This window comes from Copadichromis virginalis, linkage group LG3, assembly GCF_057382275.1.
Source record: "Copadichromis virginalis isolate Kocher_CV1m ecotype Utaka linkage group LG3, C_Virginalis_male_GT1.1, whole genome shotgun sequence".
NCBI lineage: Eukaryota > Metazoa > Chordata > Actinopteri > Cichliformes > Cichlidae > Copadichromis > Copadichromis virginalis.
The window spans coordinates 29,500,192-29,516,554 of NC_140620.1; the positions used below are offsets into that span (position 1 = coordinate 29,500,192).

Below are 16,363 nucleotides of genomic sequence, written 5' to 3' on the forward strand. Positions count from 1 at the left end.
AGAAAGGCTGCAGACAGGAACAGTGGCCCCTGGACACCATGACAACAACAGATGTTGACAAACAAACAGATGCCACATTAGCCTCTCCAGGCGCCCTTTGTGCATGTGTGCACTTGCCTATGGGTGCACTGGCGAGCGAGAGCACGCAGGTGTTTATTTGAGTGCACGCGAGCGCACGGGTGTGGGTTTGGTTTTTTCCTCTCTCTTCTTTCGTGCACACATGCATCTGTGGCACTCTCAGGAGACGGGTGATGAACGCCGTCAGTACACTTACATAAGCTTGCCACATACTGCAACCTCGTTCCCGCCTTCTCGCTCTCCTCCCCTCTCTCTGACAGCAAGAGTAAGGGAGGTGACATCCTCTTTCTTTCTGTCTTACCTGATCTTACAATCTTCATCTTCCTTTACTTTCATCTCTTGCATCTTTCCTTTCATCACTTTTATTCTTGCCACATCGGTTTGCTCCAGACCTCCCTCAGTCGCTCGCTCTCTCATTGTGTTTTCTTTTCATCTCTTTCTCTTAGTCTGTTTCTCTCTGTGGCTAACCTCCTCTTAGCTCCAAGCCTTCTTCCTGTATTCACCATCTATGGTTTGTGTGTGTGTTGCTTATGCATGTGTCGGTGTGTACGTTCTGCATGACAGAGGTCACGGTGTCGCACACTAAGTGCTGCCACACTGTTCAACCAACACCAGGCTTTTAGAGCAAATTATATAATGCTGTGACTCTGTGTTTGTGATACAAAACGTAGCCCTGCACACGCTTTTATTGTCCCTGAATCATACTGTGTTTGCAAAGACTCACATACATCTGCAAGCTCATACTCATGTTTGTATTCATTAAGTAATCATATTGTTTATACAGCAGTTTTTAAAACAGTATTTATGAAATTGTTTGATAGATAAAGTAGGAGAACATATGGGACGCCCAGTAAGGCAAGAAAGGAGATAAAATGAAGGTAAAGTTGAGAAATCAGTGCAATAATGAGAAAAAAGACAGAAAATTGCAAAATGACTGTAGAAATAATAAAGTGGGCATGACATCGATCACAGATTAGGTCTGTAGGAATGTGTTTTAAGAAAGCTTATTAAGAATGAAGCTGCATTTGATGTTGGAAAATTTCATTTTAATTGGAAAAATAAATGTGAATCACATGTACATCTGTAGTAAGGCTTTGAAATTAAGCCACAATGTCGTGGTTCACAATGGAGGTGGAACCAAATGTGTGACATCAGAGAGATAAAAATAAAAAAACACTTTGATGTGGACATAATCTGTTATTTACTGGCAAATTTAAACCTTTACAGTGGTGGATACTCTTACTAAAGCTGCTTAACATATGTACAGATAATTGCTGTGAGCCAAAAGTTCAGGTTGTAGATGACTCTCAACACTCCACTTTGGACAGTCTTTTTTTTTTCTACTCTTGGATCTCTATGATGTCACTAAAAATAGATATCACAACCCTGCGGTTCAATACTTCTTATTTGCAAGGAGCAATATCACCTTAAAGGCCTTAAAGCAGGGATGTCAGAGTCCTTTTACAGTGTTGGCCACATATAGCCAGCTCTGATCTTAAGTGGGTTGGACCAAGTCTGTTCAATTTAATTTACGAAGCTCCAAATTACAACTGTCGCCTCAAGGTGTGAAAAGTGAAATCCACCTTTCTGTCAGTGTAAAGAAGTTTGACTTTACATTTAATCCCTGAGAAATGGTAATATAAGAAAGGGAAGTGCATGTTTCGGTTTTTCCACACAATGAAGAAATGCTGCTGTGGTAAATGTTGGAAATCTGTCAGCACGACTCTTTGGACTTATGTTTTAAGAAAGAAAAGAAAAGGTCCTGGCAGCTCAGTGCACAAACTGTCTTATAATAATGAAACAGAAGATTTTATTCATGCACAACCATTTTAGTTTCTTACTGATAAAAAAAAGTGTAAAAACTGAACTTTTCTGTCATTTTGTTGTTTTTCTATTACTCAGTTATTTTGGTGTGGTATGAATCTAGCAAAGCTAGAAAATAGTTAAAAGTCCAAAGTTTATGGTCTTCCTCCCATTTCAAATTGGTTGTGAATCATGCAAATCTACTTTAGTATAGTTATGAGATATTTGGAGGTAGTAAATTAGGGCCACCTTAATGCAGGCTAGAAGTATTTCAGAGGTCACTCAGTGTGTAATCCAAAAACAGCGAAAAAGTCATTCACATTTGTCAAAACATGACAAAGTGTTTAGATAAGGAAGCTTCAGTACAAGGATTTCAAAGACAGTGTGGTTGTGTTTTGCACGCAGTGACTGCACAGTGGTCATCTCTTATTCAGCAGCAGCATGAAGATGGCAGCTACCATAGACATGTGCAAATAGCCAGTGCTTTAAGTGGCCCAAAAGAGGTGCCGGTACTCTATTTTTTTTCGCCTCCCCTGAGGTAACAACAACTATATTGAATGGGTTTTATATACAACAGTCAACAGACAACCTTATACAAAATAATAAATCATTTTATTAGTTTGTGGATTTGCTTGAGCTAGAAAGAGCTACTGAACATAAATAAAATGTGCAAAAAGGTATTGAAATTTTTTTTTAACAAAATGTACATAAAATAAATTATAAACTAATTTGTATTTTGCTCTCTCTTGAGTCACTGCTGCTATCAGCAGCAGCACTTGTAAAGTTTTTTGTTTTGTTTTTTACACAAAATGTATATAAAATAAATTATAAAATAATTTGTATTTTGCTCTCTCTCTTGAGTCCCTGCTGGTATCAGCAGCAGCACTTGTAAAGTGTACCTGCAGAGCTTGGTAGTTCTCCCATACTGCTTTCACTGTTCTCTCACTTGAAGCAACCCAACGCACTGATAAAACACAGCCTATCACAAGGAGACGTTGTCCAACATTGTGAGCACTCTCGGTTAACTCCCTTTGGTTTTTTTGGTGATGCATGGTAGAGGGAGTAAAGCTGATCTAAGAATATTTTAAAGTGGTTGATTCCTCCTACCTCCTTCAAAACATCACAAACTGCCAGTTCCAGTCTGTGATTGGAACAATGCCAGACAAACAGGTAAGGGAATTTGGAACAAAGCTGCGCAGCAACTCCTGCTTTCCTCCCAAGCATCACTGAGGCTCCATCACAAGCAAATGCCAACAAATGTTCCTGTAGGTAGTGAGGGTCAAAGCCATTATTATGAAGACATCCTAACAGTGCTTCAGTGATGTCCTTTGCTGTGGTCCCCTGCAGCTCAATCAGTTCAAAAAATATTGTGTCTGGATTTTCACTGGAAATAGCTGACCGCAGGCACACGACAAGCACAGACTTTCCACTTATTGTAGTGGATTCATCAATGAGCACACACAATTTTCTTTCATTCATCACTATGTCATTGACTACCTTCTTTTTCATTTCAGCTGCAATGTGATCCAGTATATTTGCACATGAGTTATTAGAGTGCAAAACTCTGCCCATCTTGACACCATTTAAGACTTGCAACTGGACATCTATTGGCATGTCTGTAAAGGGACGCCCATGCTTGCCAATCTTATAAGCTGTTCTAAACACATTGCAAGTTGAAGCGTAGTCAGCCTTTCTCATATCTTCAATGTGTTTTTGCATTGTATTTTGTGTTGCCTTCTCTTTTATTTCAACTGCTTTCTTGTGATAAATTGAGTCTCTGTGCTCTTTTATTTTTTTTCGTAGTGAGTTTTGTTGTGCAGCCTTGTCCCTTCCAAAAGACGAGATTAAGCACCCACTCCACTCCTGCGACACTCTCTGCCCTTGCTGCATGTCCACGCGAGCACAAACTTGACTACACACACTACAACCCAACTTTTGATTTCTGCTGATCAGCCACTTGTAATTTGTGGAGAAATACCGGACTTGTGCTTGGGACCAACATTCTGGCCACTCATGCTCGCTAACGCGGCTGTTGTCATCGGTAGAAATGGTGTCATTCTCGTCCTCGTCGTCGCAAAAAGTGCCGTCGTCCGCGGCTGCGGCACTAGTGCAGCTTTCATCTGACCTGCAGCGATATCATTCTGGCTTGGTGGGGTGTCAGCCAGCGAGTCCTCTGATTCTGACCTTGTTCTTTTACTACTCAGAGTCTGAAGCCAGGAGAGCATATTAAGTGTTCATTGTTTTTGTATTTTAACAGAGCAGCTGTTTGCGCGTTTTACACAACCTCTCCGGACCACGTTGAGTTGTTGACATGACAATGGCAAAAGCGACGCATGCGCTTTTCACTTGTAAAACACATTGGTGTATGGGTAATGTAGTCTCTGCTCTCGGTGGGACGAATTAGGAAGCGTGCTTGTGAAGGGCGCTCTGAAAAGCGGCAGCGCAGCCAAACGATTATAACAGATGTGCAAATGAGAGTACCGGTACGCTAAAAGCACGTTCTGGGCGCATGGAGAGGTGGCGGTACTCTCAAGAGCTATATTTAGAAGTGGCGGTACTGAGTACCGGCGCGTACCGGCCCACTTAAAGCACTGCAAATAGCACAGCTAACAGTCTGCTCTTCTCAGGCAGCTAAACTAAAGTCTTTCTAAAAGCAGGTCTGTCCAATCACCAGCCATCATGGTGATGTGTTTAGGCAGTTACTTTGATGCCTCTGTTTAAATGAAAGGGAAGAGTCATTACATGCCCATGTATGTTGTGTACATTACCTGCGGGCATTCATCGGCTCTCCCGATTGGGTAATGTGCTTGCCGGTTCGGTTAGAAGGGTCGCATCTCCAATCACATAAACGCGTCTGCACCACAAAGACAATGGAAGCACAAACACGGCCTAATCACAAACAGCTCGTGTAGAACATCGCAGAGGCGGCGTCGAATCCACCGCTCCACTGTGCATAAAGCACAACCTCTCATTGACCTGTTGAGTCTAAACCGAGCTTCACGATGCACGCTCTGAAATAACAATCAGTTGCAGTGTTGTTTGGTGGGAGGGGCTTTTAACACCTGACAGCAGTCTAGCGACCACGACAGCCTGTCTGTGTAACGGGGTTGAGGTGTACGGCAAGTGTGTGCACGTTTGTCCCAGAGCGTGAGAGCACGAGCACACCCTCGTCAGCATTCTCCAGCGAGATCAATGCAAATTACATCTCCAATATACTCCCCATGTTTCTCTGGGATCAATACATGCTGGCTGACACACACACACACACACACACACACACACACACACACACACACACACACTCATTCTTTGCGTCTCTCTCCGTTTTGCCTTTTTTAACCTTGCATCTCTAAATTCAACTTGCCCTCCATTCCTTGCACTCCCCAATCTCTTCATCACTCCTCCTCCTCCTTCTGTTTGTGCCCTCTTCTTTCCCTCCATTTTCTGTGCCTTGCACATATCTCCTCTTCTTCTTTTTTGCTTTATGTTCTTTTTTTTGCTATTTTGTCTTCTCTTGACTTTATCACCTCTGTCGTTCCATCTGTTCTGTCTCCACTCTCTCTCATTTTCTCCCCCCTCTTCCTTCACATTTTCCCTTTCCTTTTGACTTCTCTCTTGTTTCCTTCTCCCTTTTCCCTTTGTTTTCCCCTTTCTCTTTCTTCTCATCTTTGTTTCTGCACCCTTTTCTTCCATTTTCCACTTCTCCAACCTCTCTCATCACCTCTCTTTTTAGTGGTTTACTCCTCATTTCTTTTCCTTATGCTCTCTTCTCTTCTGTTTGTTTTCCGCTTTCATTTTCACCCCTTCTTCTTTGCCTCCTTTTATCTCCTTTCCGGTTTATTGTTCTTGTCTTTCCTGCTTTTCCTGCTTCTCCTCCTTTCTTTACTTTTTCTCCTTTTTCTTTTTTGTCTTGTTTCTGTCGTACCCTTGAATTTTTCTCCACTTTCTCCTCTTTTCTTGTTGTCTATCATTTTTCTCTCATTTCCTTTCATTCTCTTTATCATCTTTGCTTCTCTGTTGCCTATCTCTCAGCTCCTGTACTCATCGCCGCTTTCCACACCTCTCTATTCCTTGTCCTCTGCGCATCATGCCTTTTCCTCCTCCTTTGTCTTCTGTCCTGTCTTCTCCCTGTAGACGTGGTCGTGGTTATTGATCGAACTTCCAACCTTTCTTCTGATAAAGCGAACAGAAGGAGACAAGGAGATGGGGGTGGGTGGGGGAGACAGGAGTGCATTAAGTTTTGAAGTGTGAGGAGTTGCGTAACAGCAATGTAACGCTGGGTTTCAACTCACTGGTTCCAACTTAATGGGTAAATTGTGCACATACGCACGCACAGACACACACACAGGCTTGCCACAGGCTACCTCATGCTGAGGGCATTTAAATGTCAAATAAATTCTCAGATTGGCTGTTTGACACCTGGGACTTAATGAACTGTGTCCAGCTGGCTGGCAGAGAGGTGTAGGAAAGTGGCGGATACCCTTCACAACACCTTTGCAAAGCATGGCGGGTAGCTGCTGATAAATGAGGGAAAAAAAGTGTGAACGGCTGGAAGAAGAGAGGCAAAACAGAGGAGGGTCGAGTAAAGAGGGTGTGAGGAGATGGAATGAATGTAGAGGTGCAAAGAGAGGGAAAAAAAAGTAGGATTAAAAGTTTAACAAACTAGAAAGGCAGATGGGCATAGGCGCAGATTACAGGTGGGATTCTGGGGGTGTGCGCCTCGCCCCCCTCCCTCCGATATTTAGGAAATGCAGATCAAGAGGCTGTGTGGGAGGCAGAATACATAAGGAGTTTAAATTCATCTATTACTGTTACTGGTGTTCTCAAATCTGTGAAAATCTGCTCAATCGGACATCAAGCGGACTTTGTACTGGGGACACAGGAACTTAATAACGGGTAATATTTGCCTAGAATGCATCAGAAATGTGCTTTGTCACATGCACCTCCATCGAGTAATGTCTACAAATGTTCCAGTCTGCAGTGCATGTGTGGTACCAGCTATAGTGGTGATAGTCCCAGTCGCTGGGATTTAAAGAGAGAAAACAGTTTACTTGCAGAAGAAGCTTTGAGTACTACATGTCCAATAATAAAATAAGGAAAATACAAAATCGACCACAACAACAAATTCATTTTATTAACAGATGATAGTGTTGGTTGTTGCCAAGCTCCTTGTACGATTGTTTCGTTATTGAGGGAGCCAGCAGTGAAAGAACAAACAGCAATAGGTGTGCGGTTTGGAAAATAGGTTTTTATTTTATCCCCCAGCTCAAAATAAAGAAATCAGAAAATCACAAAACAATCATAAGAATAGGCTTGTAAAAGGTGAAGACTCAAAAAGAAGACGGATAAAAAAAAAGATCAAGTCAGTGAGAACTAACCATTTATACTTGTTAGAAAAGCACAGATGTTCTGGCCCATTTGTTAGGCCAGAACAAATGTATTGATCCCATTTGTTAGGCCTAACTCCAAAGATAGGGCCAACGCAATGTATTTAAAATAATATATCACCCATATTTGAGTGTCTCGTTTCGAATACAGTGTAGTGTGATAACTTGGTTGAAAAAAATTAAGTAAGCTAAAGAAACTAGTGTGATTAGCCAGAAAAAAGTCACTATTACCTGCCAGCTACTTTTAACTCCGCGGGTTAACTAATCTTAGCTTAAAAATTGACTGATACCATAATATACAAGGATATAACTACCATGACATCACCCACTGATTTCTGAATTCCCACTTTGAAGTCTCCAGATTAGTGTTTTGAATGTGACATCGAGAGGTGGCTCTGACTGTGAAGCTAATTGGCCAATGACTTGTCAATCAGGTGTCTTTAGGAAGGAGGATTATTGAGAACATTCAAAGGCTGGTGCTTAGAATGACCAAAAAGTGCAATAAATAGTTTACAATGTTTTATCAGGTACGACCCAAATGAGTGTTTATGACCATAAACTCAGCAGGAAAGTGTTTATTCTACCTTTTGCCATCTTCACATAGACTCCTGGTCCAAAAAGAGTCTATATCAGCAATAGCTAAGGGTTAATAGCTGGAATCCACTTCTATGCTGGCTTTACTCTTCAGGCCTCCTCTTTCAGATCTTTGTACAGTTTGTGCCTGAATGCCTAGAAGCTGCTTGGCTAACCTGACCTTACTCACACTATAATGGTGGCTACGATCTCCCTTGATGGTGGGTGAGAGCCACTGATTCACATTTTCACGATACAACTCCGTGAGAAATACGCAGCGTTATTCACGTAAAAGAGACTCCCTGTTTACATTACAGTGAGTTCATAAACTGTCACTAACCAGGTTTTGCTGGACATATATTTAATGTAATGGGGAGATTAGATATTTCAATTGTGTGTTGTGTAATGACTGGGTAAATATTAGTTTGTTTATACTTAAGTTAATGATTTCAGCTGTCATTGTTTTTAATCCAGTAGAGTCTCATCCAGGTTTGTGCAGACTTTCCTTTTGTCTGTTTTTATAACAAAAAAAAATATGGTGAAAGTCAGTGAAAATCTGAGCACATCTCTGTATTTACGCCACACTGTATTATTCATGCTGAGATTATACGTACTAAACCTTTAAAAGCATCCACTTCAAACACCTTTAATAATTAAGGCTGCCATTTAAAGGGGAAGTCTGTGTACATGGATCGCTGGCAGTAGGGACAAGACCAACAGACACATGTTTACACACAACCACGTATAGAAACTCACATAAAGAAACGTGCTTGTATTGATTGGACCTCCCTGGTTAAACCACTGCCCTCCTTTTAAGTCTACACACAAACACATACATACTGCAGGCTCTGATGGTGTAGTACCTTGCACTTCCTGTCAGATACTAACCTGATTTTTATCCCATTGTTGTTTGATCCTAATCTGAGAAGGTCCCAGTCTTGGCTCACGCTCAGTATTGTCTTTGTAACATTATTGTTAATATATAGCAACTATTAATTGTTGATTTATTGATGAATATTAAGACCATATCCCTGAGAATAAATAGCTGTTTAGCAACATTGAAGAAGCCTTTTTTTCTCTATTGAAATGCAAATTGTTTACTTACCACAATAAAAAAATACTGTAAAAATTGCTTCAAGTAATACTGGATGTCCTCTAATATCACGCTGGAAACACCAAACCCAGATATTTTAACGGTAGCGTCGTCCCCATAAGGAGGGAGAGACCTTACATTGCTTAGGTCAGGAGTGAGGGTCACCCTGAGGCGAAGTTTGACCACAAACCCATCTTGGTTAAACCTCCCTCCCCTTTGCCACACACGACCAGCACGTGAGTGATCTGAGTTAGAGTTACTGGCATTATTGATGAATTATGAATTAATGGTGGTTTTATGGGGACACATTTTCAACCGTGTTCAACTTCGACTGGATAAACTAAACTTTGTTTTTGTGAACTTTTATGTCATTTGTTTAGAGGTAGTGAACATTGCTGCTGAGCGTTTGTGCTAATTTAATAGGTAGAAAAATTGAATCAGCTGTGATTAAGAATGAATAATGAGAATAATCTAAGAATTATGATAAATCAAAACCTGTCGCAGTAGTTTAAATTGAGACAAAGTGCTGCTGCTGCTGCTGGTGTCGAATAATTATACCTGTAATTGATTGGTCTTTGGTTCGTTCATCAGAACTTCACTTATTTGTTCATTTATATAGCTTTGATAATTGCTTGTGCAGTTAGCAGTTACAAGAGCAGAGGAATGGCAGAAAGGCATAACCTGGAGAGGAAAGATCAATTACAGGAAGAACAGAAACAAAAGAGAAGAAAAGAAAAGATTGATGGAGATGATGGGAAGATGGGATGGAGCCAGAGGAAGAAGTGAAGTGGCTGCTGTGAATGATGCACCTTACATCAGTTTTTCTTCACCGTGGTTCTTGGCATCTTTCTGTGTGTGCGTGTGTGCTTTAATCCATCCAACACTGCTGACACAGTGAGGGAGAGAGGGAAAGCTCGGAGGCTTTCCATAACAGCCCAAATTATTCACTTTCTTCTTTTGCTGCTGCAGAGAAATGAGAGCGAGAGAACGGGAGGAGAGCGGGATGGTGATGGAGCTATCATTAGTGTAGAGAAGTACAAAACAAGATGCAGCCGACGAAAACATCTGCAACGCTGCAGTAACTTTAAGCATTGTGTTCGAGCATAAATAACTGGGCAGTAAAGACGCAGTGTGGCTAAATGCAGATGGAAAGTTTTTTAGAAAATATAGTCGTTATCATCAGACTGACGGTTCGTTGTTGAGAACTGTTTTTGTGGAGGGGTAATAATTTTTGTGGGAGTCATTAGTAAATAGTTTGAAGCTTCAGTTGACGGCACACACAGTTCTCAACAGTGATTCAAACTAAGGAAGTCAAGTTGACATTTCATTCAAAAAAAGAATACTTACTCAATGAATTAATATTTGAATAACTGAAAGTTCAACTGTGTCGAGACCCCTGAGATCTGTTGTTTCAGTTTTAATTTCTTTCAGCTTTTTGAGATTATTTGCACCTGATAAAATGTATTAGTATTACAGCACTAAAGTACTGTGCAAAAGTCATGAGTTACCCCTGATTTTAATACATTTTCTTTGGTAAATGGGGAAATAGGTGCAGAAAATTATTGAATTGTGTAAACATGCATCACTTTGTTGGTACAAAAATACAATTTCATGCCTGTCAAACAGTGTTATCTTTACCATTAACCGTACATTCAACAAAAGAAAAAGTAACAAATTGTCTGTTTGTGTGCCGGGCTGCTGGTAACAAAGTGCCTAAAGATACAATTTAAAATAGTTTCATTGCTAATGACAGTTATGTGCAGCACAAAAACACTGAGATATTTTTCATCTGCTGTAGACAGTGTGTCTTTTCTCCTCTAGTTTATCCACACTGTGCTCAAATATGCCACATTTCTGGCTTTTGGGGAATTGTGCTGATGGTGATCCTGTCAGATTTTGTTGTTTTTGTCTTTTTGAATGGGTTCAGCTAAACCAGTTTGAACAAATGGTGTGTTTTTGTGACAGGCTGCTAGTAATAAAGTATCACACCATTTAAAATCTGTTGTCTGTTATGTTTAGACACAACACTGCTTCATGCCTGGAGTTTAGGTCTCTTTTTTATGCTTGAATGATTCATAGGTCAGTGTTCAAAACAATTACTGAACACAGGGCAGAACACCACCCTGATGCCTCACAGAACAGAAGAGACATAACAGAGATCACACGGAGTATGGAATGGCATGAAATGGAGATGGGTTGCAGAGTGGCTTGCAGAAGCAGCAGCAACTGTATGCAGCAATATCACAGCCAAAAAGAATTTCACAAGAACAGAAGTCTTCAAATTTCTTTTGAATTGACTTTACTCATCAGTCACTAATATTTCGTACGACTTTCCTCTTTAGAGGTTGCCACATTGTGTCGCCTGCCTCCATCTCACCCTGCCTCTAGCATCCTTCTCTGTCACATCAAATCTCTTCATGTCCTCCTTCACATAATGAGACAATCTGTGGCAAAACAAAATTCCACCTACTGTCCATGTTTTAGTTGAAAGTGATATCGAAATCCTTTCAAATGCATATGTATTGTGTGTTGAAGCCTCTGGACTAGACATTGTTAGATCTGGCATCCCTGGATCTCAAAATAAAGAAAAAACAAAAACAAAACAAAGACGTAGCCAAGGATCTTTTGATCTGTCATTCCAACCATGCATTAAAACCCTAGAAAATAAAACAAATATCTTGATGAAAAACACAAGTCACTTCTGTGTGTCATTCAAGCACAAATTCTACTTTATGGTTTGACGTCACACTACTGGGAACGCAAGCATTTTCCATAACGAGATAGAGATGGTAAACTACTCAGGACTTGTCATCTGGACTTCTTTAAGTTCCTTGAAGATGAACAAATGGTGGCGAGTCCCAGATTTTAAGCCCTCTGGAAGTTTCTCCAAGGGATGATGGACCCCCTATTGATCCTCTACCTCACACGAGTCAAGGTTTGAAAACTGGTGTGGGTCACAATCAGCCAGGGTTTCGGGTGAGCTCATTGTGAAACCTGGCCCCACCCTATCATGTGATTTCCTGAGGTCAGATGGCCCAGGATGTGAGTGGGCGTTAAGGCGTCTGGGAAGGGATCTCAAAACTGGATTATAGATAGCAGAGAGTTGGTGTCGTAAACCCCCGCCTCTGTTCAAAGATGGTCACTCACAGTGGACATAGATGGCTTCTTTCACTCCCCTTTCAAACCATCTGTCCTCTCTGTCCAAAATGTGAACATTGGCATCCTCGAAAGAGTGTCCTTAAGTTAAAAACTTAACTTCTCAACAACATAGTGTATGTGGTATAGTACAAGGAGGAATGCTCAGATCTCTACATTGGAGATCCCTTTCTGTTTAATGAGTAGATGTTGAATGAAAGAAACATCACATCTAAAATTAGTTTTACACTTAAATAATAAAAAATAGTTCTATTACAAGTATGGGATTTAAAAATTTAAAAGCTTTTTTTAACTTTTATTCAAGATGCTTAGATCTCTAACACTCTCTTGAACGTTAGATATAGAGCAAAATAGATATAGACAGATAATGTACCATTTTTTTTTGTTTTTATTTTTCTAACTTATAAAGTGTCAAATGTGAGAAGCAGTTGCTAAATCTAAACTGAAAATGAAGAAGCTGATATACATTCACATTTCTCTGCGTACTTGTTTCAGACATTCTGGAAGTGCTTTTACTTCCCAACTGCTGAGCTGACAGAAATACAGCTAAACGACTTTGTGATATTCAGTGTTTACACGGTTTGTTTTGATGGGTTGCAACAGGAAGTGGAGAGCCTGTAGGAGAGAGAGCAGAGGGTGATGATGAAGGAGGGTTGCTGTGATAGACAGAGCGGTGGTTATGAGCTGACACGGAAGGTGGAGGGAAGACGTGAACAGCGAGAGACGAAACAAAACCTGAGTGAGGTGGAACAGAGGGAACCGGCACAGAAATAGAGTCAGCAGAAGAGCGAGTGAGTCACATTACAGCAGGGCGGTCAAAACATATATTGATCTTCTCTTTCTTGTTTTTCTTTTGGGGCTTGAAGTTTGGAAGAAAAGAAATGAAGAAAGAAAATGTTTTTGTTTTAAAGTAAGAAAAAGGTGAGTTGGGGAAAACAGGAGGAAAAGGAGAGCGCAGAGGGGAAAAAAGACAAATGGGGTAAAGATTGTGTGACATTTTGATAAATGATAGCAATCGAGGCAGGATGATGAGGGAGACCAAAAGTAATTACGAAAGTGAGAATGGAAGGAGTTATTTTGAGGAGAAGCAGGCAAGGATTGAGGGAGGGAAGTGACAGAAGTATGTAAGATAGGAAGTTGTAACTTTCACCTGTCAGCACTTTTTTGGGGGGGAGGGTTATTTCTCTTCTTCATCTTACTTTGTTTTTGTCATGGACTGTGTCCGGCAGGCAGGAAAGTAGGACTCAATATGCAGACTACAGGAGGCAAAAGTAACTCAAAACTCAGCTTTTATTGCTGGACGGCAAAAGAACAGAAAACTTGCTAAACTGGAAATGTAAACGAAGCACAAACAGGCAGAACACACAGCATAGTATGATGGACGACATGACAACGATCAGGGGAAGACACAGGACCAAGCGGAAACAGCTGACACTGATTACACAGACGAGACAGGGGAGAGCAAACATAACATTACGACAGGTAATGAGCAGCCAACTATGACATTGTGGACAAGACAACAGAGGGAACACAGCGATGTGGGACCAGAGGGGGCTTAAAATACAAACAGAAACCAAAACACAGGATACCAAAATAATCAGAACCTAACCATATAACAAAAAGTAGGAAACTCAAAATAGCCATGTTGCAGAAATTGGATATTGGAAATCGGAAGTTGGATACTGGATCTCAGGAATGACGTTATTCCCCAGTTGAGTACATTCTGGTAGTATGTAGCGTGGCTGTAGCTCAGCATGTAGAGTAGGCCCTCTACTAATCAGAGGTTTGGTGGTTCAATCCCTGGCTGCTCTGGTGTGTGTGCCAGAGTAAGATGCACAACCACAAGTAGGTCTCCGATGGTCCATCACAGTGTGAATGTTAGATATGAAGACTTATGGTAAAAACTGCTGCATCACGTTCACGGATAGTCTATCCCCTGTCTATTGAGACACAAATCCACAACAGCGGCCATACAGATTAAGCCTTTACTGGTTCTGGTGGTTCTTGGTACTGGTATATACAAATGTTCCACTGAACATTCAAACCTTAATGGCTGGTAAATAGCTTTTATTAGAAATGATGGAAGCACTGAAGGAGAGCGTGGCAGGGTTTGTGCTTTGCTACACTTTTCCCAGTTTCCTTTTTCTATTAAATTCCATTAAATTTTATGCAAACTGAAAGAAAATCACGCTGCCATTTTTGGCATTCTCCCTCCTACTGTTTTCTTCTTCTTTTTGCTCTCCAGTGTCGACCTGTTGATTAAAGGAAGGTTTTATGAAAGAGCCTTCAATCATGACCATTTAACCCCATTTAACCCACAGTAAAGCTTATAAAGTGTGTGTGTGTGTGTGTTCATGCGTATTTTTGTTTGTGTGCATTTGAATCATTTAAATCCTTTTTTCTCTCTTTGAGCCTGTGATACCTGTTCTCTTTTTAAATTATACATTAACTGCAGTCTCAATAATAAATGGAGTGTGTGTGTGTGTGTGTGTGTGTTCAGTTGTGTTACTATATTTGTTTTCATCTGTGCGTGAGGTTCAATAATCCGCTGCAGGAGCCGAATAATGTGCTGACCTTCATTCATCTTTATTCACCACATCCAAATTAATTATTGCTTTAATTAATCTATCAATACGTCCTCAATTACAAACGTACACACACAAGCACACCACATCTGCAGTCTTTTGTAACTGCGGCATCCTGCCTTGTACTAAATCATTTGTGTTTATGACCAGACTATTGTCACACACACACATAAAGCCTTTTCATACAACTCTCGACAGAACACAGCAGGACACCTCAGCAGGGCTTTGTGGGCAAAAATGCAGTGTAGCATCAGCAGCAAAGATAACTAACACATGATTTTGATGACCTTTTTTTCTCAATTTGTGTTTCTTTTTTTTTTTTTAAGGTTTGGATTGAATCTTTTACTCTAAATGATAAAACATAACATTGTGTTCAACTTTGGTGCAATTTGGGGAATTAAGCCACCTGCCACATTCTTCAAAACCATCTTAAGCCTGTTTGGGAATTAGAGCCATCTGGAAACGAACCAAAGACAACCTCTTCCCTGAATGCCAATATATTTTTGACCACAAAGTGGAAGCTTTCTATTGTTCGCTTTTGGCCTTGATTGATGGTGTCGAGTCAGGCTGCCTCAACTCAGCTCAGCCGTAGTTTCACCTTTTATAGGCCAGATATCAAATTACTAGTCAAGTTTTAACCAAATCTGGCCCTGATCTACAAGATGTGATCAGAAAGTTTAGAAGATAGGTTCATCTTTTTTTTTTTTACATTTGGCCGATCTAATTTTCCCAATCAGCTTCTTATGAGTTTCTAAACTTTTAACTGCAGCTACTTTTTCTTGTTTTCAATCTCTCAGTAGACCTATTATTTCTCTTTCCACTTGTGCCTACGCAACAAGCCCTGGGTTTCTTTCAGTGCCATATAATGATAATCCTTTAACTTGGATTTAATTTTAGGAAGTTAGCAAAGTTGCAGAGAGGCACATCTGGTGAGTGGTCCAGGTGGTGAGCGAAGATTGTGTTGACTCTGAACGCTGGCACACACCACAACTCGGATCATTTCCTGTGACTGTTCCCCCTCACACGCCTCGGGATGACACCTGATGAAAGTTAGAAGAACAAAAACAGGACAGACTTCTTCCCTTGACCTCTTCTCACCTGACGCTCTGCCGTTGGGTTTGAAAACTTTTTAGCCAGGACTGCTCCAGACTGCTCGGGTCCCATTTCTCATTACCATCGATTCAAACAAACAAAAGAAATTGTTTTTTTACAAATTTCTGGTCTAAACTTTTTGATCATCTCATCCGACCTGGTTTTGGCCCACAAAGCATTTGGCACTCGTTAACTGAGCCATAAAAGCAGCCCAGGTTAGATTAAATGTACAAGAACGAAATTTGTCCATCATAATGTGAATTATCCTTAAAACAACCCGTTTTACCCACATGTTAGTTTTTATAGTCTTAACAAGTCACCTGTTGAGGGTAGAGTTGGTTGAAAATCCGTCTAATCTAACAGATGTGAACATATTTGGCATACCTGAATACAAGAAGCATCCTGTGAGGCCAAAACACTTATAGTACAAGAACTTTTGTTTGAAACTTTGAAACTTGGGACTTGATTTTGACATTTTACAGAGCATTTTGGTTTCATTTTTAACAGTGGTTTTAAATTTGATCAACTGATTAGCTGTGTCCTCAAACAGGTCTTTATCAACTCGGACAGTTGGCTAACGTCAAACTACAGTAACC

The 16,363-nt window shown here is 40.6% G+C and overlaps 1 pseudogene; it reads right to left on the minus strand.

The window, feature by feature from the left end:
* Positions 1 to 2,394: 2,394 nt before the first annotated feature.
* Positions 2,395 to 4,663, minus strand: LOC146714012 (E3 SUMO-protein ligase KIAA1586-like; annotated as a pseudogene).
* Between the last annotated feature and the right edge of the window lie 11,700 nt (positions 4,664 to 16,363).